The sequence below is a fragment of the Chrysemys picta genome, chromosome 6 (genome assembly GCF_011386835.1).
Source record: "Chrysemys picta bellii isolate R12L10 chromosome 6, ASM1138683v2, whole genome shotgun sequence".
NCBI classification, from domain to species: domain Eukaryota; kingdom Metazoa; phylum Chordata; order Testudines; family Emydidae; genus Chrysemys; species Chrysemys picta.
The window spans coordinates 59,105,046-59,131,075 of NC_088796.1; the positions used below are offsets into that span (position 1 = coordinate 59,105,046).

A 26,030-nucleotide genomic window follows, 5' to 3' on the forward strand; every position below is an offset into this window, starting at 1 on the left:
AAAAAATGTTGAGGTCCCCAAAAAAATGTTGAGGTCTTTAACACGTGGGAAGACATGAAAGAATCCTCTGAGAAACTTAGCCACTGTTGGGCAGGGAAGACAGCACCGCCTTCATATAGAGGTGATGAGCAGAGTTAGCTGCCAGATGTATGCAGATGTTGGAGAGAGTTGAATGCTTTAGGATTAGCAGTTAGTCCAAGATGGCAGCAATCACACCTCCTGAGGAACCTCTTCCACTGCCCCCAGCGAGAGGAGCAATTGCACCTCCTGTATGAGCAGTTGCTTGTGAGAAGGGTCCCTGAAGAGGGACGGGGAAGGGGGGTGGAAGGGCAGGAGGGCAGAGAATTGGAGTGAATATTCCCTCTCTACTGTGCAGAGCACCCAGCAGTCTGATGTAATATGGGCCCATGCATGGTAGAAAGCGGATAGATACGACGAAAAGGTAAGGCGGGATGGATCCAGTCTTTGCATTGGTGCGTCGCCCCTGGGCACACATTCAAAAGGCTGGTTTGGGGCCTGAGGAGGGTTTTGACTGGCTACAGCCCTGGCCAGAGGAGGGGTGAGGTCTCTTCCTTGAGTTCCTATTTCTCCTGCACGACCCGTCCTGCTTACCCTGAGGTTGATAATTCCTTGGTGGAGGCTGGGATCTAAAGTGCCTCCATTGGGTGGCAGTGGTGTGGAGGCCCAGGGACTTCAAAGTGGCTAGAGTGTCCTTGAGGCTGTGCAGATAAAAGTCAGTCTTCTCGGAAAACAAAGACTGACCCTCAAAGGGGAGGTCCTGGATTGTCTGCTGCACCTCGTACGGGAGGCCAGAGACCTGCAGCCAGGAACTCCTCCTTGTGGCCACCCGGTAGCCCCGGTGCAAGATGCCGTATCTGCTGCATCCAGGGCCGCCTGCAGGGATGCACGGGAAATTAATTTGCCCTCCTCTACTAGTGTGGAAAACTCCACACGAGCGTTTATTGGACGGAGTTATGCAAATTTCTGCATGGCCCCACAAGTATTATGATTGTGCCTGCTAACCACCACCTGATGGTTAGAGATACAGAGCAGCAACCCTCCCCCTGTGGAATAGATTTTCCTCCCAAAGAGGTCCAGCTTTTTGGCCTCCTGATTCTTGGGAAAGGGCCCAGGTATCCCTGGTGCTTGCGCTGGTTGGCCGTGTCAACTGCCAGAGAGTCCAGTTGGGGGTGCGTGTAAAGGTGTTTGTTCCCCTTTGAGGGAACAAAGTATCTCTGCTCGTACCTCATGGTGGTAGGTGGCAATGAGGACAGGGTCTGCCACAGGGTCTTCATGGCATCGCTGATGGTTTTAATCATCATCAGCACAATACAGGATAGCCCTGGAGGGGAAAGAATGTCGACCATTGAGTCAGCCTCTACCACCTCCTCAGGTTTAATGTTCAGGTTCTGGGCCACCTGTCTCAGCAGCTCCTGTAGGACCCTGCTGCCCTCTAAGGCTGGAATGGTTGCTGAGCCAGCCACTGCCTTATCCGGAGACGAGAACGACAAGATGGCGGCTGGTACCGGAGCCTGCTCACTGCACTTGGCCCCTTTGGGGTCCCTAACAGCGAGGAACACGGGAGCCACGGTCGGTGCCATGGACAATGCTGCGATCAGTGCTGTGGATGGTGTGGTAGTTGGGGCTGCAGTCAGTGACATGGTCGGTGATACTGGCGGTCAGTGCCATGGACAATGCTGCGATCAGTGCTGAGGATGGTGCAGCAATTGGCACGGAGATCGTCAATGTCGTGGTTGGTGCAGAGATCGTCGACATCAATACAGCTGCCAGATGGGTCCCTTGCAGCAGTGCGAAGTGGTGTGTATGGTGGCCCAAAGGACAGCAAGGCCACCAACACCAGTCTGGAACCCCAGCTCTTCCCTGGCTCTGATGATAGGCCAGGGTGTCCCGAAGAGCCACCAAGGAGCCTGCCACTGTCCCTGCCACTGTGCTGGGTAGGGCTGTTGGTCATGGGGGGAGCGGGAGCTTCTGCTGGAGTGCGATGACTCTACTTCCAACTCAGAGGTCTCTGACTGTGAAGACCACGGAGGAGCAGAGCAATTCGGCACCGGTGAACAATGCCTGGAGCAGCTCCCCCACACGGGCCACCGGTGCCAGGGGTTGGTGCACAGGGGATGATACCTTCCTCGGCGCCATCATCGCTGGCTTGCCCATAGAGTGGATTGGAACAGGAACCGGTGCCGGCGACCTCTCCCGCCTTGGAGGGAGGGTGGCGCTGTCAGTGCCAGGAGGTCTGATGCTACCTTGAACACTTCCGGCGTGGAGGGAAGCTGTAGGTCCTTGTAGCGGTGGACTGGTGAGCGGTGCAGGTCCGGACTCGACTGGACCTTGCTGGGGCAGGAGTTGACAGAGGCCCGATGGGGGCTTGCTGGCCTTTAGACCTGGTCGGGGAGTACCCTCTGTTGGCCTTCTTTCTTTTATGGGGCACCGGTGAGTGAGATCGGTGCCGGACCTGTGCGTGGAGCCATGGCAGTGCTGCGGGTCCTTAGAGGAGTCCTTCCTCAGCACTGGCTCACGTGTTGACGGTGCTGGAGCACTGTGCACTGAGGAGATGGCGCTTGGGGCCAGATCCGCCGTGCCGGGGTCCTACTCAGGCTGAAGTCCTGCCTCCATAAGCAGAACTCAGAGTCACTGTTCTCTGTCCTTGAGGGTCCTGGGGCGAAACACACTACAGATTTTACAACAGCTCCTAAAGTGACCCTCCCAGAGACACTTCAAGCACGAAGTGTGTGGGTCACTTCTTGGCATAAACCTGCCGCAGTCCGAGCACGGCTTAAAGCCCAGGGACCGAGGCATACCCCAGAGCTGGGGAAAACGTGGGGGGTGGGACCCCCAAAGAACTTATGAGAGAAAACTGTCTACACTAACTAAACTACTACTGAATCTAACTATATACACACACAATACTGCGAAACATGTGCTTGCCGAGGCAAGAGCAATGGAGAGTTCCAGCTAGCTGTCACAGGTGGTAAGAAGGAACTGGGGGTGGGGGAGTGGTCAGGACACTATATTGAGCACCATAAGGGCGTGACTCCAGGGGGCATCCAGGCCGACCCCATGGATACTACTAAGGGAAAAATCTTCCGGCTGTCGTGCACGCGGCACGTGCACACACCTGATTGGAACTGACATGAACAAGCACTCGAAGCAGAAACTGCCCTCTTCTCAGATACACCTTTTTAGAACTGCCCTTCAGATCCTTCTCAGACTGCTCTTCAGCCCCATCCTACTCAGTCCCCCATTCTCAGATCTCCATCCCCCCCCCCCCCGCCCCACTTGCCACTGACACAATCATTGCTGTCTCCATTCTGGAACTCATGTACAGGTCTCCAACTGCTGGCAGGAGGATGGCAGTTGCCGCACACAATTTACCTGGATAAGCAAGATCCTGGATGAAATGCAGGTAGATGTGACAGGGCCACCAAATGCATGACATTTGACAGCCCATAATATGTATATGGGCAAAGGGAACGAAATTAAAGTTTCATGGGCAACCTTAACTCTAGCATTTCTTAACTTCTAAATGCTTGACTTTGCAACCTTATCATTCTTTTAATGTAGTAATTTTGTATATATAGTTCTTCATATTTCTGGATGACCAAACACACAATATTAGATGTCATTTTAGCAAATGAAGTTATGGTAACCTTTTACAAAACACTTTATTATTAGGCCTTAGGCACAGCTGCTCCCTCCATTCATTTTTTGTTCTGAAAAGACATTCCAGCGTGCACTGGATGATGATACAATCTGAGAGCATGCACATTATTTTAACTTCATGTATCTGAAATTCCTGAGAATCAGCTGAAAGAAAAGCTCTTTCATTACAAATTCAGCACATCTACCCCTAAACCTAATCCTGAGAAATCCACTTCTCTAGATCTCCAATGAAGTGTCAACAAAATAGTGAAGACAGATTTTTTTAAAACCTTAAAAAAAATCAGGAATTTCAATTCTTTCTTACCTATTTTTCTGGAGAGCTTAGGGAACCCAAGGATGTGGATTTTGAGATATTTCAGGCCCTAAATGAAGGAGTAGTGTGTTGAATATTTAACAAAGAACTTGTCTTTCAGCTGTTTCTCAGATGTTTCAATCAAGATCCTCTTCCATGGTATCTGTGATATCACAAAACTACTAGTTCACCAACTGTACATATAAAGGCTTCCAGGAAAAACAGGTAGACACGAATTTCTAATGTAAAAGACAAGCATAATGTCCGTCTTGGAGGGCTATTTCTGTATGTTTTAGAACATTTCAGGTCTTCTTCTGATATCATTAAGCAGAAAAAAAATAAAGATAAACCATTTCCCCCCTTTACAGGTCACTTTTAAATAAGCTATGAAAGTTCAGTTACTCCCACCTCCTCCTGAAAAGAAATAGAAAAGCAAACCATAGTAATATTATATCTAATACCTTTTCTTCGTGTGACAAATCACTAACTCTAATTATCTGAGCTCCTGCTTCCTCCTTGCCTGTCATGAAGCCCAAATTTTAACTTGGCAGCTCTCAAAATTCTCAGGGAACATGGTTCAATTTCTTACCATCACATCCATCTGAGATTTGTATTCCTTAGGAATCCCCAAAAGTCAAAGGGCAAGGGTGTTTTGTGTAAACACTGAAAGAATGGAATTCTTGTGTCCTCTGAAATATGTGATAAAAGTGCTGCCATAAATGTATTCTTCATTCCTATGTGATAAGTTTTAGAGCGAAGACATTTTTGAGTTAACTGACTGAAAAAAACCCCAAAACAAGAACACAAACACAATAAAAAAAAACAACAATTCATGACTCAACAATTTTCTTCGAACATGAAAAATATTTTTATCCTAAACTCCCATAAGACAAAAAAGGACAACATAAACTTTTCTGAGCTTTCAAAATAAATATAATTTTTGTTTAAAAATAAATATAATCAATTTCAGTATAAATTATATATAATTTGGAAATTTGTAAGCACCGAAAAATAGAGGCTTAGAAAGAAACCACCTTTCCAACCTTAAATAAAGAACAGAAATACTACGATTCAAGTTTGAAAGAGGGTATTGTTTATCACAGCAGTTTTCATACTGTGGTCTTAGGGACCACTGGTGGTCCACAAAACACTTAATGTGGCATGCTGAGAGATTTGTACCATGGCACTAGCTCTCCTGTTTCCAGATGCTAGACTCCATTAAAAGTAGCTAAATATATATATATATATATATCATTATGTTTGTAGTATTATTGTTCCATCTATAGAACTGTTGTAGTTGCCTACGGATATTTTACAATTGTGAAAGGAAGTGGTCTTTCAATTCTCATATAGGGGTTAATGCAAACACGTTTGATTAAAGTGCAGTCCAAACTAGGAGAATGACTAGTTCATCGAAAACAACAAACTAATAAAATTAAGTTAATGTATATAAAAATATAGTTATTTCAATTTATATATATTTTTAAAAACAACATCTGCAGAAACTTTATTTTTATATACAATAAAATTAATTAGATATGCAATAGCAATATAGCAGGAAAGAGACACAAAGTGATTAACACTGAGACCAAGACTACAGCATTTGTGACATCGGTGGGGACATTAAATAAAAAAAACCCTCTCTCTGAATAATTTAAACTGAATACAGTGTAGAGACTCAGCTTACTCCATGTAAATCCTAATGTAGGGATTAAAAAAAGTTATTGATGTAGAGCAGGGATCTCAAACTCAAATCACCACGAGGGCCACATGAGGACTAGTACATTGGCCTGTGGGCCGCATCACTGAAACCTTTTCATACAACAATATAAAAGTATAGTCAAAAATGAAAAAAATGAATAGTAATATAGTATGCTATTAAAAGTCAATGTATTAACTTTTTAGAAACTGTAATGAGAAAAAGTCAGTGCTAATTTTGACAGTCATTTCATTTTTGGCCATTTAGCTGGCAGCGTTTTGCATCAATAAGAGCATCAATATTAGGTTTGATATCCTGAGACGAAACCAATCTCAGTGTTGCTTGCAAATTATACCACATTCTGTACAAAAAAACTACACTAAGAGAATGTTAAGACTGCACTGTTAAGCACACATGCCAAAATTAGGGTCGCACACACAACTTTTTCACTGCTCCTTTGAGACTATGTGTTATCATGTAATCTTTTAATTACAGGGTCACGTACTGTTTCTCATATAATATATACCTTTTTTCTACATCCTTAAATCGTATAGCATCTTATAGTGATTTTTCTACTGACTTCTATTGCGTTGTCAGAGTAACCCAATATATGCTTACTAGCAAAGGACTTGCCACTTAGCCACTCAAATTTATGGTAAGTTTGACTGAGGGTGGGCAAATGTGTGTTGTGATGGGAAGCTGTGTTGATTTGTGCCTGGGTTGTGTTGTGCTGGGAGATTTTGGTTGATTTGTGTTGGTGGCAAATAAGGGGTGTGTACTGGGGTGAGAGGCTATTTGTATTTGAACATGCTGGTTGTTGTTGTTGTGTAGGTGGTTGTGCTGATATGTGAGGTGGCAGCTAGGCACAATGATGTGGCAATCAGGCCAAGTAATCCGCCATCTGTGAAGTTTCCCTCATACAACCAGTGAAACTGTAGCGTGCAAATTAGCTATTGAGTAAGGGTGGTGATTGGTTGAGTTATCTCTGATATCACAATGGTATAGTATTCTTGGCACAGCACAGCTCCACACCTTTCTGTAGTTGTACACCAATTTTCAAATAAAAATAGCGGAGAACTTCAAAATTGGTTGGTAACAGACTGTAAAACCCCCACTCCACCCCTTCCATGAGGCCCCACCCCTGCTCTGCCTCTTCCCATCCCTTTCCCGGCCCCATTCTAACCCCTTCTCCAAAGTCCCTACCCCAACTCCGCCCTCTCCCAACCGCTGGGAGGCAGGTGAAGGAGCGGGGACGCAGCGTGCTGGGGGGAAGAGAGGTGGAGCTTGGCTGCCAGTGGATGCAGAGCACCCACTAATTTTTCCCCATGGGTGATCCAGCCCTGGAGCACCCACAAAGTTGGTGCCTATGGCAGGCCACAGGCCCCGTGTTTGAGACCCCTGATGTAGAGGGGAAAAATGCAGGTCTGTCCCTGCCCAAAGAAATTATAGAAGAAAATTAAAGGCCCATATGTAGCCTCCTTGTAATAGTCAACATATGCCAGCCACACTTCAAGGCTAGTATCCAGCATGGATTTCCTACAACATCTCTCAAATTATGAATCTCAGTTTTTAATCCTGTTATTTCTTTTGCATGTCAGGGTGGAAATGTCTTGAGAACAATGTTCAAGATCAAGTTAGAGCTCTCTCATTAGAAATAAGAACAAGTATGAAATTAAAAATCCTATTGCACCACAGATGAAGTTTAGAAATGCCTTTATCAATTCTAAAACAGCATATATATTATAGATAACTCAGTAAGGCAAGTTTCAAAGGAGTACAAAGCAAAACACAGAAATCCTATTCTCCAATTAGGTACCTATCTACTACCATTATCACCATAATATCTGAGCCCCTCCTAAATATTTAAAAACAATATCAAGATTTTTGCATTTATTTTACTACTTGCCAAGATTAGCCCTTACTGTCTCAAGAGTCAGAGACATGAGAAATAATGATTTATTAGATCTGAATTAGCAGCTTACACCTGCTAATTGGTGTTCCATTTGTTCTGCCTGGCCTGAAGAGAAGACAGAGCACTGATCAGAGGTGTGCTCATGTTCTGCCTAATACTAGTATATTAAGTAGATGGTGAAATAAAGTACCTAGGAATATGTATAGAAAGTAATGCAAAATGAATGACCACCTGTTCCTTCTTACTTGCCACATCTGAGCCAGGTGACACGAGGATGAATGAATTTTCAGGACTGCTCTATACTGGAGAGGAGACAGTGAAGCTTTCTATACTTCTCTTTGTAGATGAGAGAGAAGTTCTTTCTTCACAGCAGCCACACTTGGGGTTGGGAGGGAAAGAGGGAAGAGGGTGTAGTGTGGGGTTTTCCCTTGCAAATATGCTAGGCTTCGGTTACAAGCACTGCTTCTAGATCCACTGACAGTAGACTTCCAACTTCAGTTTCAGCCTTGTTGAATAGGTTTCTGGGATTTACTTTTAAGCTGTCCCTCATTTTTCAGCAAAGTGACATGCATGGTAAGTAAAATCTTGGATTGTTTAAAAAAAATGTAAAATGAATCATTTTGGGTTCTCTAACTTTTCTTGTATCTGAGCAGCAAAAGGGAAGAAAGTTTCATACAAGATCATAAAAGAGAGGGGCTAACACAGTCCATGGCAACATACAACACCTGCCTGAGAACAACAGATAGATATGTGTGGAGGATAGATGTCACCAAAAAGAATAATCAATACAATATTGGGCAGAGAAAATGATAAGCAGTGGCTTCCTAATAAAGAAAAATATGTTTTCATTCATGAAGGCTGATTCCACATTTGATGTCCCTTGACAATTGTTCTTCAAGTGGCTCATAAAAGGCTAGAGTAGGGGGGAGGGGAAGGATCTCACAAGGTAGAGGAAGAGCATTAAAAAACAGTAAAAGAGCAAAAATATAACTACAGCCTAAAAACAAATAACCTGCAATTTCATAAACGGAACTAATATTTTGCCAAAATCTGAAATGAAGTAGCTTAATAAAGCAAGAGAACCTCAACTTATTGGTAGCTACACTGTGAATAGGGAGATTTTAAGGGGTACATTTTAAAAGAAGTGCACAGGAAGATGCATGTATAAATCCCATTAACAATAATGTGTTCCTCTGCTCCCAGTGATATTAACTTTTAAGTAATGCCATAATTATTATAACAATCTTGCATTTATGACAGCATTCATCGGCACACTGTCCGAAACCCAGCTAGTATACAACTGCATTATTCTTTCACTTGCATTTAGTAATGATATATTCAGTTTTATAGACCGTAGTCACAGTTCTCTTTTCTTATGTTGCACTGTGGTATATAATATTTCTGAATAACTGTAAGTTTAAAAAAATAGTGTTGCTGGGTATAATCACTGATTTCATAAAACTGCAAAATGGCAACTTAATATTTCTTCATAGCAGCTGTAATACACAATATTACATAGAACTAAATTATTACAAACAGTGTAAGCAGTTTTCTATACACAGTACTTAAGATAATTATAAAAATCATCTTCATTACTGCATACTAGCATTTTTTTAACAGTTTAATTTGGATAGGTTACAAGATACATTCAAATCACTCAGATATAATTACTGCAAACCCAAGAAGCTATAAAATGTTCCCAACAAAATCCCTTTGACCCTGTTAATGTCTGTTCCTTGTTTATCTAAGGCAAACATTGTTTGTAGTGTGCATTTGTTACAGAATATGAAAAAAAGAAAGGAAATCCCTTAACAGTTGTTATTGATTCCAGCATTTACGGACAGAGAGTTAAGTGCTGTTTACAAAACAGAACAGATGCAGATGCTGACAAAAAGGTAAACAATTGTTGCATGGCTTACTGCCAGAGTCTGAGACGATATATTAAACTCCAAGTGAAGCACATTTCCCCTATGGATTACACTTATTGCCACTTCATTTCCTGTGCGCTCTGTCTCTCTGCTGCTCTGCCTGGCACTAAGCTATTTCTAGTTCTTCAGTGACCCCTGAGGCCTAGTGCTACCTCGCACAGCCATTAGTGAAGGGAATTGCATGTGTCTGACACGGCCTGAAACCAATTATTTGATATTTTCTTCAGAATGATGCCCAACTCTGTTGGGAATGAGCAATCATGAAATAATTTACCTCCTGATTTAATTTTTTCCTGCACAAATTAGTTGTAGTCTGACCTGGCTATACACAGCTGCCTGTGACATATCTCTGTCTTATCAAGATTATACTTGAAATGATGAAAGGGGGGAGGGGGAGGCCGAGTAGAATAGGTTGGGGAATCCTGCTTTAAAAAAGGCATTGACAAGTTTATCAGATATACTGATCACATGTACTCTCTGCTGATTGAAACTGACAGAACCATAAAGAACTATCAGCACAGCAGAGGAAACCACATGGATGCAAACAGTTATCAGAATGTTTATGGTGTTTGTTTGTTTTTAAACACCTGTTCACTTTTCAGTTCCCTTTAGTTCCACTGAAACCTTGGGATGCCAGCAAAATCTCATAAAAAAGAAACACACTCACCCCCCTCACCCCCACCAATTTCTGACTAAAGACTACACTGTGCTTATTTTTTATCCTTACATCATTTATTTTGGCCACAGATCTGAAGAAAGCATATATTTGCCTATTACTGTGACTTTTATAATTCCTTATTCCGTATATCCTTACTGTGTATAAGTCACAGGATCCTAGTGAAGTGAGGATTTCAACTTATCTATAAACATGGAAAGTATATATAAATTTGCATATGTTTAATTAGAAGAGCATGTCTGGCATAGAAACAGAGATGTCACAGCCAACTATAAACAACATCAGTAAAGACTACGTAAGTCTCTTGAAAGAGATCTGCTAAACAAGAAGCTTTAATCAACTCTACTCCATAATGTCTTCTCAATACAACGAAATAAGATTTTCTTTTCATTCATGAAAGCTAATTCCACATTAGATATTAGATATTGAATGTTGGCATTCAGTATAGAAATCTATCAAGATAAAATGTTCATACAAATTGAAGTATAGTCAAGTGCTACATATACCGGACTAGGAGCCAGGATATCTAATCATGACTCTGATGCTAATTTTGTGTATCAATTTTATTTATAAAATAAAGATAATATCTACCTATCTCATAGGCCTGTTAAAAGGATTAGAAAACATTTATAAAGTATTAGGAAAGTGAAAAGTGCTCAGTAATTATTATTATTATTAATAATAATAATTATTATGGAGTTTATAGATCACAGAAAAATGACAGCTCTGTTGTTAAAGTTGAGTTGAGCATGCATTGATTGTGGGAATTCAGATCTCTTTGCTATATGTCCCAAAACTCACAGCACTTACACTTGGAGTACAGAATAAATTTTTCTGAGAATTTACAAGTAAATCAATTAATTGGTTTATGAATTAAAATGAATTAATAATGGATCTTTCACAAAATTAGCACCAAGTGTGAGATCATTTTTGTTCTTAACGATCTTACTAATGGAATAACACAGATTCTTCTAAATATCCATATATTTAAAACTATCTAAAAACTTTTGCATAAACTACATTTGCAGAGTTTTGTGTGTTTTTTTTTAAAGTAATGGTAATATTTTGCCGCTGCTTTTCATAATGAAAAGTGTCTCCTTCAGCAGAAGCTGACAAAAATGTTCTGCTTCAGAGAATTCCATAAAGAATTGCCCTGTTTCAAAATGTTGCCATTTCCAATTGTTCTCAGTGTGACTAAAGCAACTTGGTGCCCTTAGCAAATATAGCCATTGCCTCCATTCACCTGTTCTTCAAAATTCTCTTCTCTGCCTTTTGGGATTACAGGAAGCCACCATCTTCCCTGAAGGCAGTTAGTTGCTCACATTGGGAACATCAGAAAAGGCCATTTTGAAAGAAGGCATCTTAACTGAGGGAAGTATATGGCCTCATTTTCATTGAGAACAATAGATGTCAGCTAATCTGTCTTTGCTGAAGGAAAAACTCAATGCCACCAGATTTGTCACACTTTATGATTTCACAAATATCATGTCATCTAAAACTGGTGGATTTTGGCCAGTTTTGCTTTTAAATCATTCAAAAAATTAGGCTGATGATAGTGAACTGTAATTTGAATAGAAATCACAATCAAAAGTAGTTAATACCCTTACTTTAATGAACTCGAAATTACTTTAATATATGCAAATTTAAAACAAATCTGCCAATCTCCTCTCAATCCTCTGTTAAATTCATTCAAAATGGAATAGCCCAGCATGAAAGCTGTTGCATTACAGAGGCCACCTATATTAAAATTAAACTGTTAGGAACTTTCAGCCAAACAAGAGATTCAATAGGATACTCATCACTCCTTTGTGTTGTCTACATATGATATTATGTATTCCCTACATAATAGCGGAAAGTGTTCCTGTCACTGTTTTCTTTTTGGAAATTCCAAGAAGTAACAAAAGCAAACAATGTCAGCTTTTATTCTAATAAAGCAGAATGCAACTCAAAAAGGGGGGATATTTACTCCACCTTGGTAAATAATTTTCAATTTCCTTCCTCTTGCTATTTCATAACCTTACTTTGGCAGAACCACCCCAGTTCTTATGGGTATTTTTGTAAAGAATATATACAAATTAGAAATGAATGTAGGCATTCATAATGTGGACAAACATTCAATTTTAAGATTTGCTAGACCAACGGGATTGCTCATTGGAAATCTATAAAGTCCTTACAATGTTGAATATAAAGAGTTAGATTATAGTCTTATCTTTATATATGGTGGATTTATGTGCATAAGAGCAGTTTCACATGTATACACATTGAGATGAGAGTATAGTCTTAAAACACCTCTCTATACATGAACTAAAAATCCTTCCTGTAGTCTCATTATGGAAGAAGTTGGACTTTCCCAGTAGGGAAGGATAGTTTACCTGAAGCTGTCTGAAATTTACAAGGTGTTAATTGATGGATGCAATTATCACACAGTCAAAGATATTGGGAGCAGAAAAGACCTGTTAGGATTATATATTGTGACTCCCAGCATCTTGCAGGTTTACCACCCTCATTCCTATTCAAAGAGAAACTGCTTGCATCTGAAGAAGTGAGGTTCTTACCCACGAAAGCTTATGCTCCCAGTACTTCTGTTAGTCTCAAAGGTGCCACAGGACCCTCTGTTGCTTTTTGCTGAGCTTCAGTTCATCTGCAAATTTGACACCATCAGCTCAGGATTAAACAAAGTCTGTGAATAGCTAGCCAACTATAAAAGCAGTTTCTCCTCCCTTGGTGTTCACACCTCATCTGCCAGAAGAGAGCCTCATCCTCCCTGATTGAACTAACCTTGTTATCTCTAGTCTTACTCACTCTTGCTTGCATACTTATACCTGCCTGGAAATTTCCACTACATGCATCTGAAGAAGTGGGTGTTCACCCACGAAAGCTCATGCTCCTATACGTCTGTTAGTCTATAAGGTGCCACAGGACTCTTTGCTGCTATTCCTATTCCAGAGCATCTAAATTAATGGTGACTCTCTGAGCCACTCTATCTCATCACACTTTCTGTAGAAGTACACAAGTTATCTATGTAACCCACTGGTCAGCATGTCCTCCTCTGTACTGGAACCACAAACGTCAGCCTGTTACAGCTCTCAGCTAGAGAGAGACTAGTAAATTGCATGCTTCTAGACAGATGAAGCTCTTCCTGTGCGTCTGAGGACCGCAGCAACCCAAATCCCAGACAAGTCCATAATTGTGTGATTGGACACCATTTTGGAGAATACTGGGGATTGAACCATGCACTTCCAGAATTAAGAGCATGAATTGATACATTCTGAGATAAAAAACATGCTCTGTAGGTAGGGCTATAACAGACTTATATCCTCTGTAGATAAGACACATAGGGGAACCTCCGCTTCTGACACCCGTAGTTAGATCAGCAAGTAATATAAAAAAGGATTTAAAATAAACCTAAAACTTTATTTAAAAAAATAAATGTACTGTGCATTAAAAGCACTTGATTGAAGACAACGTATTTTAGCGTTTTCACACTTCGGTCAATGTGAGAAACAGAAGCATATGCTAACTGAACATATGACATCCTTTTTGTTGATGTGTCAAGCCACCCAATTTTAAATAAATGTGATTTCTTTTTGCAAGACAGCAATACTTTGTGACTAAAATAAATTGAATTTATCTTTTAAAAATGATATATTTGCTATGTATGTGTGATTAGTAATAAAGGGGATAAACAAAATGTTCCAAACCTTAACAGTATCTCAGCAAGGAATACCTAATTCAATTGTGCTCAGGAGATGGTAGACATACCTGTTGAAAAGAGTCCCATGTAATAATTTTCTTTCCAAATATACCGTAGGAGTCTTTTTAAGGGAACTTCTTTAAAGTCTGTCTTCTCTCATCTTTCATAGTTCAACATGGTTTCCTTCATATAACTATATATTCCCAAAGAAAGAGAGCCTAATTTAATAATCCTATCTCAACTTATCTCTCTCTCTCTCTCTCTATGTATATATATATATATATATATATTTAAAGAGTACTGCAGTATATAAATCTCAAACTGACCTCTGTCCACTCAAGCAAAATCAGACTGATGAGTAAATCACATTAATCTTTTATACTTGGGAGGAGAATGCAATAATTAGGGGGCATGGTGAGTTAAATGTTCTTTTCACCCTTAGGAAAAAAAACCAGGTGTGCTGAGGAAGCATTTAGAGGAAGATAATTAGTTTGCTAACTGTAGATATTTTGAAGTGAAAAAAACAAACCCCAAATTGAAGTTATATCTCCTTCTATCTATAGAATTCAGACAACTGATTCAGGGGCTTGAAAGACAGACATAACATTTAGTATCCTCATCATTACACAAAAGTATAGCATACATCATACAAAATAAAATTGCATCGCTAATTACACAGTGCAAATAATTTTGAATTCAAATTAGCTATATCCTATAATTTTTTTCAAGAAAATCAAAACAAATATAACAGTAATAAGAACCTGAATATAGACATCTTTTCATTATGGCAAGGGGTCAGTAATGAGATTCCACTGTCAGTCTTCACATTATGTGCTTAATAAATTATTTGAAGCAATAGCTCCAAAAAGCAGGAAGGAATTCAGGCATGCTACCAGCTTTGAAATTCTGCCAACTGAAAATTCAGTAACTTAACTGTTATCTTACCCCCTACTACAGGCTTAAAAAGTAACAGGCTTAATGCTTTTGTAATCTTTAAGGAAATGTTGCACTCCCCCTAGAAACACACTTGTGGTTCTAGGGTATTATGTTCATGTGGCCTTTAAGAGAATATTTCTTTTTTTGTTTATAAACTTCAACTCTGTGTATTAAAACAGATGGTTTTATTTTCCTCTCAGAATTACACATTATTTTCATTTAAGATAACTGTGTGGTAAAAATCAAATACCCTACTTCCAAGGATAAGAATAAATAATATATGACAAAGAGCCCCAAAACAAATTTTTTCCTGCATTAAATGCAAAGACAATTAGTCACTATTTTGTTCTCCCTGGGTAACGGGATTTGTTTTCTGCTGTCAAAATCCTATACGTTTTCTAAGGAACAAAGACAGATGCAGAAATCAGCATCAGACTTTGTGCACCTATTGTTTTCCTATTACAACTATCAACCAATAATTTTCGCCTCCTTCATTAAATGGATGCTAAATATTACCTGTTGAAGAGTCTGACTCTGAACGTTAATTCACCTACCAGTACAAAAATTAAGATACACGAATAAAGAAAACTAAGCATCTGATTTACTGAGGCAATGGAAAACTACCATTTTACTGCTATGTATTTAACATTTTCTTTGTTATTGCACAAAATTGATTGCTTTATCTAAAAGTCACTTGTTTAGTTCAGGCCAGTTCTGAAAAGTGTTGAATCTTATTGAAGCGAGTGGAACTAGTCATATGCTTAAGGTTGTTTATATGCTCAAGTGCTTTGGGACACTGATTGGTTTAAAGTATTAATGGTTGAATTTGAAAAAAATTAAAAACACATTTTCTGATATTTAAAAACCCAGAAGTTTATAATCAAGCTATAGTACCACTCTACTTAATCCTCACTAATGCCCTGTATGTTTCCCCATAGAGGTTACCCCCACGCAGGAGAACAGAAATTGAAAGAGTTTTAATTCACAGCTTTTTTTCCTCCTAATTTTTCCCTTTCCCCATTCCTCCTATATAATCACTGGGGATCCAGCTTCCTACATCCATGGACCACCACACACTATATGGATGTTGGGGGGTCCTTAAGATGCAAGGGCCCTTTGTACATATGCTCTATTCATTCCAACAGTCCTTGTGGTTTTGTATAGCCTCCTGTAGCACTGCTCCTACAGATGCTGCTAAGTGCCCTACAAACAATCACTCTAGTTGGGTTATGTTCTTCTCCCCATACCTCAAAGAAAGGCTTGCTGAAAATATGCTATATATGGTAAAAACCAAACTTTTAAAATTAATTTATGTGCTTATGTCTATGCTGCTTAGTATGGAGACATATTTAGACAATATTAAAGTTTCTACACTTCTGCATGAAACAGAATTTCTTAGCTTACTTTTTGTGTTCTTGGTAATAAACTACAGCAGCTGAGATCAAAACAGTCCATGACAAAAACAAACAAACAAACAAACAAACAAAACAAGACAATCTGTTGTTTTCTTATAGAGTGCCCCAAAGCCTTTGATACCAAAACTTAGTTGTGCTAGTGTGGCACAAGAACTGGTGAAGAAAAGGAGATTCTATACAAGATCCATAATTTGAGACAGTACTATTCTTTTCAGGTAGATTTTTTTTCTTTTTTTTTCTTTTTAAAGTCTTCAGCTTCCTTACAAAATTTGAGGGGGGAGAAAGAAACCCCCACACACCACACCACACACACACTTTCATTTTGAGATACAAAAATTCAAAACTCCCCAAATGTAGCTTGATTATGACAACTTTTGGTGACAAAGAACTATAAAACTGTTTAACAAATGAGACACGCCAGACACAAAATTTTCAAGTGTATTTGGTGCCTAAGGCTTAGGTACACAAATCCATATTTAGACACCTAAATAAAAGTGGCTTATGTTCAGAGATGCAGAGCAACCACAGATCATTTTGACTTCAATTAAAGACTTTGGTGTTCAGCATCTCTGGAAATCAGAAAACTTTTATTTAAGTGCTAACTTTAGGCACCCAAGTTTGAAATTTTGTCTGTATTAAATACTAATTACTTTGGCTATTTTCAAAACAAATGGAGATAACTGAGAAGAATAATGGGCTGAGCATGCAAACATTGCCATATTCATTGGGTGTCAGAGACAATTGATCTCAAGAATGTTTCTGGAGATTAAACTGATTGCAACACCATTGTAAATTCATGTGAATTACTACTGTTATCATTTTAGAAAGTCACACACAGCGATGTGAAACATGTTTGTTCACTGTATATCAAGTTACATCTGCATGTCTAATTAAAAAAACATACTTCATCTACATTTGTAACATATTAGTTGAACAGCAAATCACATTGCTCATTGTTAAATGAAAGAACTTTCATAATATATGAAACAGGATAGATTTCCTGGCATTTGAGCATTTAAAATCTCAAAACAGTATAACAGCCTTTCTGAGTTTTCTCAGTAAAAAAGAGTTCTAAGAATATAAGAAGTTCCATGCTCCTAAAATTGACAATTGGGAAGAGTGGCCAGAAAATAGAATAAAGGCAAGAGAATGAAAGCCAAGTAGCCAGGGGAAGAATGGAGAGGCATAACGGTAGCTGCCTCATGAAGATTGTGTTGAGATCTTAAAACAGAATTACAATATCTACATTTCATACTTAAACATTTATTCTCCAAAATTTAACATGCTACTCTTCACAGGCCAATCAACTGAATTTGCCCTAGTATAGTCTCAGTCTGAGATTTCCTGAGATTCTAATGAGGGTTTGGGTTTTTTAGGTTCCCAAAAGATAAGACAGTCATACTCACCACAAACTCCAAACTTCACACAGAGACTCTCATAAATGCTTAGGGATAGAAAACTTAAAATATTTTCCAAATTAATCATACCCTAATTCATTGTTGGAAAGGTCAGGAATTATCCAGTTCACCCAGCTACTTCTGCTTTCCAACACTGCCCACTGTCCCTCACTATACCCCAGATCAGCTCCTCACATACTGCCCCATCTCTGGAGACCCATGGAAACAGGTTGGGCAGCAGAAAGTATGGGGGTAAACTGGAGTGTTCAGAGGACCTAGAGGTAAGCAAGACTTTTGGAAGGTAAAAGGATAAGTGAGATGGTCTCAGGAAGCTGAAGAGTTAAGCAGGCAGTAAGGTGGGGGCTCAGAGTGTAAATGGAAGTGGTACAGGACAGAGTATTTGGGATGAGCCCAATATCGATATTTCTGTGTCAGACATTAGCGCATTCAAATTTGGCTCACCACGATGATGCTGCTGCAAACTGCAACAGTATGGGAGAACTGAAGGACTGAGCAGGGGTGTAGGGATCAGGGGTGTAAGTGGCCATGATGGTTACAGTCAGGAAATTAATAGAGTAATGAAGTTGCATTAGGGTTTGAGTAGGGCTATGGGGGACCAGAAGGAAAAGCAGACTCTGTGAAAAGAGAACCTGCAGTATCTGGGGAAGCAGAGCTGGGTGAGGTATCTTGTGTGGTGGTGGAGAGTTGAGGGTATGCACCAAGGATCTGGCTCACAGAGACTTTGTCACCAATGGCACTGCTGCCTCAGCATCTCCACTGCACCAAATATGGGCGCCATGGGGAGCCTCTGGAGCATGGAGGCAATGGTATACAGAAATTCAGTTCTCCTCAACCGGAGGCCCTTGGCCCAAATCACCCTTTTTTGTTCAACTACCTTTATATAGTCCCATTCCCGCCCCTCTCGCTGCAAGCCCCTCCATAAAGTCTACTTCTCTTTCAGCTCTCAGTCCCATTGCAGACACACACAAATGCAAACCTTAACTCCAACTTCATATTTGAAAAACACAATAAATGCTTTACAAGTACATGCATATGTACAGAGAACATATCAAACTAGCTGAGATCAGACATCAAGTTTGCATTTGAATGTGATTTAGAGGAAATGAACATGTGACCTGCAGTTGGTTATATGTTGGAAGTGCAAGAGAGTTTGTTGGAAAGGAGGAATTTACAGATACCTTTGGGTTAAAGTATGTGAATTAATGTTACTTCGTGAGTGTGTTGACAGGAAATGCATGGCAGAAACCTTAACAGTTTTTTTGTGTGGTTCCACTCTGCAATCAGATTTTTAATATGTAGTCAGCCACTGTGGAGGCACCTGCACCTTGATGCTCCCCAACCAAGGAAAAGCCACTCAGACTGGGCAACCAAGATGACAGTCCTCCAGAGGTGAAGAAGGCCAGGAGGAAATACTGACCAATCAAGAACCAGCAGGCTAGTGAAGAAGGCTTGCCTGCAGTTGTTCAGGGCAGAGTTAGGTGAGAATGGGACAGAGAAAGAATGTCTCAGAGCTAACCCAGAACCCAGGTCAGAACCTTGCTCTAACTTTTGGAACTCACTAGCTTGCACTTTGAAGGGGTTTTTTCTCTCCCTCTTTGTTTAAAAGCACAGCCAGCTGAGTCCTGAGTTGCTATTTTGTTACTTGATTGTTCAGAAACTGATGCTAAGTTATGACAGAGGCTGCCCTGCCCCAAGCAAGCAGCCAGACCTTTCAGAGTATGGCGGGGAGCACCTGCAGTACCACTTGTGGAGCAGCCCTGCCTCTTACATACTGATTTTGATCCACATATTGTCACTAGCTCACATTTAATGAAATGAATACTAATTAAGAATTTAAAAGATATTCATTATCTAAGAATTCAAAATATGACTTGTTAGGTATGGTAAAAGACACTAAATCTGTGTTTCTGTAGCGTTTGATGGTCTTTTGGCAAGCCTATTGTTAAATGAAGAATAAGAAAAGAGTAGGAACTTCAGACATTTTAAAATAGTGTATATTAGAAAAAACCGAATACAACTATAAATGTTAAATTTTATCATCAGAATAATAGTAAGCAGACTACTAAAGAAGAAAAAAAAACACCTTGTATATAAGCAAACCAAAGAAATTACACTCTTTTAGGAAAACTTAAACCTGTAATATGTCATGTTTTTGCTTATTATTATTTTTGAAGTTTCTTTGATTAAAAGCAAATAATTTATAGGAGTAGCTATTTCTTCATCCAAAGGATATGAAGGACTGGGATGGATTGGTAAAGACTGATTAAACTAGCTTAACATTTTTTGTAAACAAAGGAATTGGAGAACAGATTCAAAAGATAAAAAATATGATCCACATTTAATAGACTTATTGCAATTATTTTTGAAAAGTATCATATTAGAAATCTAGGGGCAGGGTGGGGGGTTGAGGGCAGGAAAAGGGGGGAACAGAACTGAGTAAGAAGCCAGGATGACCTGGGATAAACAACACTTCCCTGCATTAGATACTAAAATATGCTAGGAAACATAATATTTGGTTTTAATATTTTTTGAAATATTTTAACTTTGACAAGATTTTAAGGAGCATATTTTTAATGCAGAAAGACTGAAGCAACATTGTTATAAAACTCAAATATAATGAATGATTTTATTATTGATGCTTTTGTTGGCTTACCTTTCTGAAGTTTCTTTGATTAAACAATAATTCATATTTTTAAAAAACTATTTATTGATCATTTTCAAACTAATGTTTCTAAAAGCAGGTTTAAGTTTCTTTAGGGATTTTTTTCTTCTCTTGAATTATAGTTTAACATAGGGGAGACAAGAACACTGTATTGTGGTGCCCAAGGAAATGAAACAACACATGTTGTCTAAAAATCTCATAAATTTGAATGCAGCCCGAGCAGTAAGAGCTTGATCCTGCATCATTCAAGTAATGGGAATTTTGCCACTGACTTCAATGGGAGCAGGATTAAGCCATAATACAGCTGCACCTACCTTCCCTAGAGATGGTGACCAGAGACTCCAACCCCCAGAAGAATGCTTCATTTCAATTCCCATTCCTCCAGCATTTCTCTCAAACCACACTCACCTGCTTCATGGATAATGGGGGAAGAGAAGTCCATTATAATATTTTGCAGTACATTCAGTGTATGAAAGCAAAATTGATAAACCATTATTTCACAAATAAATCATTATATATGAAATATCTGAAAGTTTTATAAATCTTTTAAAGCTTGTTACAGCTTGCCTTTATTTTCCAGACAGAACTAGTCCATCTATATTAAATTTTGCAAGGTTCTAGTGCAGTTTCATTATTTTCTGTTTCCCCCTTTTTTCTATACGGTAGGATCAATTACTATAGTTCCTATCAAAATCACATTTCCCTCAGGGCGCACTTAGTAAATAAAAACAAGAGTCCCAAAGGAATATCCTAGATTAAATTATCCTGGTGGTTTGAAATGTGCTGGTTTGGGGGTTCCCAGAGGGCAGAGGCAGCTTGCAGCAAAACCATAGGAAACACATTGGCAGAACTGTCACTCATCTGAGAAAGCAGTGAATTTTCTCTCTCCCCTGCCTCCCTCCATTCTTAGTGACTGTGGTCTTTCCATGTCAAAATGAAGGTCATTGCCAAGGCAACCTGGTACAGCTGTACATTCCTTGACATATGGATAAATGGGGAATTTTACTCCCAGTGTCAGTGGTGAGAGAGTGATGTCCTAGGCCCTAATTAAGATTTAAATATGAGTTCTCATTAGTAAAGTCCACTTAGAAACTAAGGGCTTGTCTACGCTTTTTGGTAATTACCAAAAAAGCTGTTCTAGCAAAAGAGGGTCTACATAGAGGTTTGGCATGAATGGAGGCACATGCTTTGCAACCAGCTGATGCCTTTCTTACAGTCTTTGGCAGCCAGGGAGCCACTGCCATACATAATTATTGTTCACCTGGGTGAAAATGATTTGGGAGTTTGTAAGCGGGTTGACAATCATCAGGGAAAAGAGGGATTTGGGGCAGATCCAGTAGCTTTTCTCAGGGGTGATTATAAATTGGTCTGAAATGCTGCAACAGAGGGTATGGTAGGGAGCAACCAGGGCTACATGGGTTGACAATGAGAGAAGGCACATGAATCAGGAGATGCCTGAATTTGTAAATGAACAAATTATCCATCCAAAATCATCCATCAGAAAATATTGCATAGGGTACCCAGGTTATTTATGGTCAATGGGATACACCTAATGAAGCACGGAGCAGACATATTTTTGACCGAAATTCAAGAGTGAATTTTTAACTTTCTGGGAACCCAACTAGGAATGGAGGGAACGGAGCAGAGCCAAGCCAATTGCTGGTGTCTTGTGGCAGGTGTCCAGTGAAGGTACTCATTCCAGGGTACAGTTCCCTGGTAAACTAGCGTTAGAAGTGAACTTAGGAGAAGATACCCCCTAAGGAAGCTGAGGAAGTGGGGCTGGGACTCCTATGTTTGGTACACCAGGAAGACAACTCCCTTTCCAGAGCTTCCTTAGCCCTCATACAAGGGGAGGAGGTGGAGTAGGAATGGGTGCTGTCCACTCCAAACACGTGCAAACAATTAAGACAAGAATGGACCTGCACCGTATGATTTATTGCCAGGTATTTCCCAGATGACTTAATAAAGCCATAGCCAAATGAAACCATATCCCTTGTATGGCCAGGACAATAAAAATTCCAGTATATCTATTCTAGTAACTTTTCAGGAGTAGACAAGTCCTAAGACCCATTTAAATTGATTTGATCAACTCTTAAAACACAGTGGACAATGAAATCCCCCTTCAACAAGAAAAAAAATCCTCATCGTTTTGCCTTCACATCAGGTGTTTTACTCTGGACTGCTGACTGTGAATACAGAGTATCATTCTTATTTACCAGTGTCCAACTGATAAACTCAGACTGCTAAGGAATCACAATTGAGCTGAGAGGGCATAGTGAGTGGGTTCCCACAGGGATCTGTCCTGTGTCTGGTTCTATTTAGTATCTTCATCAATTATTTGGATAATGGCATAGAGAGTACACTCAAAGTCTGCGGACAATACCAAGCTGAGAGGCGTTACAAGCACTTTGGAGGACAGGATTAGAATTCAAAATGATCTTGGCAAACTGGACAAGTGGTCTGAAATAAATAGGATGAAATTCAATAAGGACAAATGCAAAGTACTGCACTTAGGAAGAAATAATCAATTGCACAAATATAAAATGGGAAATGACTGCCGAGGAAATAATAATGCAGGAAAGGATCTGGAGGTTAAAGTAGCTCACAAATTAAATGAGAGTCAACAATGTAATTCTGTTGCCAAAAAAAGAGAACAACATTCTGGGATATATTAGCAGGAGTGTTGTAAGCAGGATACAGTAAGTAATTCTTCCATTCTACTCAGCACTGAAAAGGGCTCAACTCGAGTACTGTGTATAGTTTTGGACATCACACTTTGGAAAAAATGTGGACAAATTGGAGGAAGTCCAGAGAAGAGCAACAAAAATGATTGAAGGTCTAGAACACATGACCTATGAGGGAAAACTGAAAAAACTGTGTTTTAGTCTGGAGAAGAGAAGATTGAGGGGGGACACGTTAACAGTCTTCAACTACATAAAAGAGGAAGGTGATAAATTGTTCTCCTTAACCACTGAGGTGGTCTTAAATTGCAGCAAGGGAGACTTCAGTTAGACATTTTGAAAAACTTCCAAACTGTAAGGAACAAATTACCTAGGGAGGTTGTGCAAACTCCTTCACTGGTACTTTTTAAGAATTGGCTAGACAAACACCTGTCAGGGATGGTCTAGATAATATTTAGTCCTGTCTCAGTACAGGAGACTGGATTAGATAACCTTTTGAGGTCCCTTCCAGTCCTACATTTCTGTGATTCTATGTTCTAGACCAGTGGTCACCAACCTGGATCGATCCTGGAGCCTCTGCCAGTCGATCGCGATCTCCGGCAGTGCAGCGGGGCTAAGGCAGAGCCCTGGCCCCATGCCGCTCCTGGAAGTGGCTGGCATGTCTCTGCAGACCCTGGGAAAGGGGAGGCAGGCAGCTCCGCATGCTGCCGCTGCCCCCACACCCTCAGCGCTGACTCCACAGCTCCCATTGGCTGGGAACTGTGGCCAATGGAAGCTGCAGGCACGGGCAGCTTCTATTGGCCACAGTTCCTGGCCAATAGGAGCTGTGGGGGTGGCGCTCGCGGGCGGGTGCAGCAGCAGCAGCACGCGGAGCCACCTGCTGCTCCTCCCCCTCAGGGGACACAGAGACGTGCCAGCCGGTTCCGGGAGCGGCGTTGGGCCAGGGCAGGCAGGCAGCCTGCCTCAGCCCCACTGTGCCACTGACCGGGAGCCACCTGTGGTAAGTGCCTCCCAGCCAGAGCCTGCAACTCGCACCCCCTCCTGCACCCCAACACTTTGCCCCAGCCCAGAGCCCCCTCCTGCACCTAAACTCCCTTGCAGAGCTTGCACCCCCTCACCTCCTCCTTCATCCCAACCCCCTGCCCCAGGCTCAGCCTGGAGCCCCCTCCCACACTCCGAACCCCTCGGGCCCAGCCCAGAGCCTGCACCCCCTCCTGCACCCCAACCCCCTGCCCCAGCCCGGTGACAGTGAGTGAGGGTGGGAGAGAGTAAGCGATGGAGGGAGAGGGAATGGAGTGAACAGAGCAGGACCTCGTGGGAGGGGCGGGGTAGATCGTGGGTTGATCTTAAATTCAAAAAGTGCTCTCGTGCATAAAAAGGTTGGAGACCACTGTTCTAGACAAACTGCTGTTATAGAAGCTTGATGTCTGCCTAACGAACTTTCAGGCAATGCACACTATAGACCATGATGTAATGTATATGAACTTGACAACCTGTAGGAACAAATAAATGCACTCATGCATCCCATCAGCATATTCATTTTATGGGGCCGAGGTGCTGGCAATGGTCAATATTGTGTTCATACTAGCTATTTACATGGGAGGGCTTGAGTATGGCCCCCATAAACATTATTTGGAGTAGTCAAAACACAGGTTATTTAGTTAAGAGCAAATTAATAGTAAATAATTAAATCAGACATTTATTTCAATATATTTTCTCGAAAACAGTATTACATTTAAAAGCCTCCAACAGTCACCTGAATGTTGGGTCACCTTAATGTTCGTGTCTCTGGATGATTTCCTCAGCTGCCCACTCTATTCCTCCGGCATTTTCAAGTGTCTTCATTGGGTTAATACTGGAGAACTAGTGTTTTCTTACACAAAAAATTCCCATACAACCCAGAAAAGTCTCACATCGTCTTTATTCTACAATGAGGATAACAGTCTACACCATAACCACGGCCTCTGATTTTGCACCTGCAAAAAAAATACATAAATCTATATTGTATGCAAACAAACAGCTGTGTGTACATTTCTGTAGACACAATCACTTTCGCATACATTTTGCAGGTGCAAAATTGAAGGCTGCAGCCCAAAATATGACCTTTACCATCTTTTCAAAAATCTCGGCTGTTGGGTTTTATGGAAAGTTAGTATAACAGCTACAAAGCAGAATACCAAGATTTGCTTTTAAGTAATGTTATCTACCTTTTTTTTTTTAAATTAGCAGCAGAATACAGTAACAAAAATGATCCCAATGAATACACCGGCATTATAATATCTAGGGGGAACCTTTTACAGCAAACAAAATGAATTTAAAATAGAGCAAATAAAAAATTTAAGCAGAACAAAAAAGATATTCCCACTATTCACTACAGTATGCATTTTTACAGATTAATGAAATTTGGGCTATTTTAATCTCGCCCTCCTCAATTTTCTCAAATACGAAAAGGTGTTTGAGATCTATGGATTAAAAACTGAGTTACACAAGTGCTAGGTATAAATATTCACTCTCTACAAAATGCTGCAGAGCTAGGGTCATCATCCTTGTTTGTTGTTCTTAATGTGTAACCTCTTTGAATCTCTCCACTGGCTTACCTTCTGCTAAGCGCTCCAAATTCTAACTTCCTTTCACAGCTCAACATTACTTTGCCCCTACCTAGTTAACCGCCCTTTTCCTGTCTCCCATTGCCCCTCCACTCCAGCAGTAATGTCAGTTTATCACATGACTGTCTGCATGCTTTCTTCTGTACTGCCTCTTGTTCCATGTTCCAGACTTCCTTTACTCACCCACAAAGCCCCTATCGTCTCCATATTTCAGTCTCTCTTGAAGAGGCTCTTCTGTCTTTCTACCAATGGAGTTTCTATTTGATTTATAGTAACATGAAAATTGATTTAAAAAAAAAAATGAACATAACCTTATTTTGTGGAGAGCTGGTAAACCAACACCTGGAACATAATACTTTTTGTTATACCTCTTTCCCCTGTTTGTTTGTTTGTTTGTATCTAGCGTAAGACTGTGAGCTCCCTATTCCTT

At 40.4% G+C, this 26,030-nt stretch overlaps 1 protein-coding gene across 8 annotated transcripts in view; it reads right to left on the reverse strand.

Moving 5' to 3' along the window:
• KIAA0825 (KIAA0825 ortholog) overlaps window positions 1–26,030 on the reverse strand; it is a 419,242-nt gene that overhangs the window by 278,392 nt on the left and 114,820 nt on the right. The gene's annotated exons all lie outside the window — the stretch shown is intronic.